This window comes from Clupea harengus, chromosome 5, assembly GCF_900700415.2.
Source record: "Clupea harengus chromosome 5, Ch_v2.0.2, whole genome shotgun sequence".
In the NCBI taxonomy this organism is placed as follows: domain Eukaryota; kingdom Metazoa; phylum Chordata; class Actinopteri; order Clupeiformes; family Clupeidae; genus Clupea; species Clupea harengus.
Genome location: NC_045156.1, coordinates 19,288,086 through 19,291,216, shown reverse-complemented (window position 1 = coordinate 19,291,216; position 3,131 = coordinate 19,288,086).

Genomic DNA, 3,131 nt, shown 5'->3' with positions numbered 1-3,131 from the left:
GCATTTGGGATATTTAAATGAACAACATTATCATGGCAATATTAAGAATTTGTGCTCCTCCCGCTCCTCTCCCCCTGCAACTCTCCAGCAGCTGGGCCAGATGGAGCACTGTGAGCAGGACTAATGAGAGACAAGTCCCTCAGGAATGGCAGAGTTGTCTCAGCTTGCCGAGTGCAACAGTGGTTCAGGAAGTAGAGGAGTTGATCAGCAATCGGAAGGAAGCTCACCAAGTGTCGAAGTGTCCTTGAGCAAGACACTGAACCCCCAACCGCTCCCAATGTGCAGGTTGGTGCCTTGCATGGTAGCTTCTACCGTCAGTGTGTGAATGGGTGTCTGAGGCATTCATCTGTAAAGCACTTTGAGTGCTCTATGAGTAGAAAAGCGCTATATAAATGCAGTCCATTTACCATTTACTTAGGAGACCGAAAAGTAGAGCCATTTAGGAATAGTTTATAATGTAATACGCATGTAATAGGAAGTCTATATCAAAATAAATATCAAACAACACATGGTCTTTTTATTGAAGTATAAAGATTTCCTCAAGCGTGCCCTTTGTTAGTATGTTCTGTCCACACATTTCCTTCTATATAATACAAAATTGTTTGCCACAGTCATATCTGCAGTATCATGTTGTTTCACTAGAGGAATAATACAATTGCATCCGTATAACATATAACTCCCAGAAAGGCTAGGCACAATATCTCTTCCTGCTTATATCAGAGTACCTTGTTAATTACCACATAAGCTGAGAGGGTTCCTTTGTGTTTATGTGTTAATCAGTATTCCAAGGAAGGGTGTGGTGAACAGAATCCTCAATGACAAATTCTTTTGCAGGGAGAGCTTTCCTCACAACGAGGCTGTTTATTGTTTATGTCGTAAGGCCTGGTCTTCAAGGTTGCAGCCTGGTATTGGGTAGTTGCAGAAGGAACGGCACGTTCCTTTAACAAATACCTCCTCTTGTCATGGGGGGAAATGTGTTTGCAATGAATCTAAAGTCTAACGCAGGTTTTCACAGGATGGCAGAGGTATGGAGAAAGGATATTATGGGGTCTTGGCTTAGTGATGGGAGTGATCTCACCCTGTCTGCTCAATCAGAACAGCTGGCTGGTCACTGTCAGAGGCACAATGTCCAAAACAGGCTGTTTATTGTTTACTAGACATGCACAACTTTGCAAATCTTTGGACATGAGAACTTCTTGATTTTGTCAAGCTGTTCAATCACCTCTAAACTTGGTGTCTAAAGGGGTTTGCAAAGCTTTGTACAAAACAGCCATTTAGTTCACGGTATACTCCAAAGGCATAATGACCTCATGTTTATTTCACATCAGGGACCCATTTTCTGTTCTGCATCCACCTTGCCCATGATGGTTGGTGAATATGTCAGTACCTTAGTTTACTGCCCTTCACCCCAATCTTCTCTTTTCCTTTTGTCATTATCTCCTATGAGAACGCACGCACAAACACACACGCACGCACGCACGCACGCACGCACGCACGCACGCACGCACGCACGCACGCACGCACGCACGCACGCACGCACACACGCACACACACACACACACACACACACACCAAGATTTCTCACTCAAAATCGCTTCACAGATTTTTCTGGCAGCAAGCAATTAGCTCATTCTGAGACAGAACACAAATAGCTCTCAGGGATTTTTTCCCCCGTTCTTTGTCAGACAGACGCAGCCTCTAGTTTGATCAGGGGAGAGGCGCTCTGAGCAGGAATGGCTGGCACCAGGACACCGTCAGGAAGGGGAAACAGCCCAGTGCAGAAGCGGGTCAGGGCACAGGGTGCGCTCTGTCAGGAAGTAATCTTAATTAGCTCTGATCTCCTGGGGCTACAACAGTCTGAAATTGAACAAGGGGTTAGGGTTGCATGGGTAAAGGAAGATGGGCTGTCTAAATTGTGGCTGTAATTAAATTGAAGGTAAAATTATGTTGAAATCTATCAACAGGTTCTTAACTAACGGCAAAAACTTAATCTCTCATTCAGAATCAGGAAATATCCAAATGACCCAGCAAGACCCACATCACCTAGACATCAGGTATTTTGGAATGTTTTGTGTCATCATTGTGTATTATTTTAGTTATTATTATACAGGCAGGACAAACACATAAACCCAAATCAATGGACTGCTACAAATTCAAGTAATATACATAGCTATCTGTTCTACAGCCTTATCTACATTAAATGTTATTTACATCATCTACATTACAAATAGTGCTACCTTCAAGTCTGGGCCGCAAGAACTTGTTAGAACTTGTTAGTGAAGAGTTCCCAGCTCACTTTCTCCCCTTCTTTAAGTTTCAGGGCCCCATGTCGCTGTATGTCTCCCCAGCTGGGGTGTGAGTCATGTGGGAAGGATTACTGTCAGACCTCCCACTCCTCTATGGGTCATGTGTCTCCAGCAGTCTCACTCAAGGTGGACTGTAATGGGCCGGCTTCTCTAGCCAGACCATGTTATCAGTGTATGCTTCATGTATGACTACCAGACCCTGTTACAGCCGCAGAGTATTTTTAAGGGTTGGGGAAGCAAATATCCTTATGATGGGTGTATGGAATGAAATGGGGATTTTAACTGCCAAAGGAAATTATTTAGACAGACATGCTGGGGCAAAACACAGAAACTAGGTGCCAGCTAAACCTCAATAATGGAATTTAATTAACCAGTGAGCAATATTCTTCTCTCTCCTACAGTACACTGTGAGACCATGCACCACAAGATGACTTCCAAATTAAAAAAATTCTTCTTTATTTTCCAATATCAAGGAGCAAAGCTCATCTACCAATCAAAGCAGAGTAATCCCTCCTTATCGACCTTTACCACTATGTAAATGTGTGTGACTTGAACATCTATACCATTGCGTGCTTGCTGAAAATATCTCTGAGAGACCTCGAGGGGAATACATTATTCGTCCAGTGGATGAACACGTCGAATGTATAAAAAATCGCTTTAACCTCTAGACTGCAAACACTGAAGTGGACGTTGGACTCCACTAGAGGCTGCTAGAGTGTACATTGTAATCACCAACTAACACCTCACAGTCAAAATTGTCACCGCATCCACTTTATATTTCAGTTTCCTTTAATCTACTCCATGAGCGGCTCAATCAAATGTAAT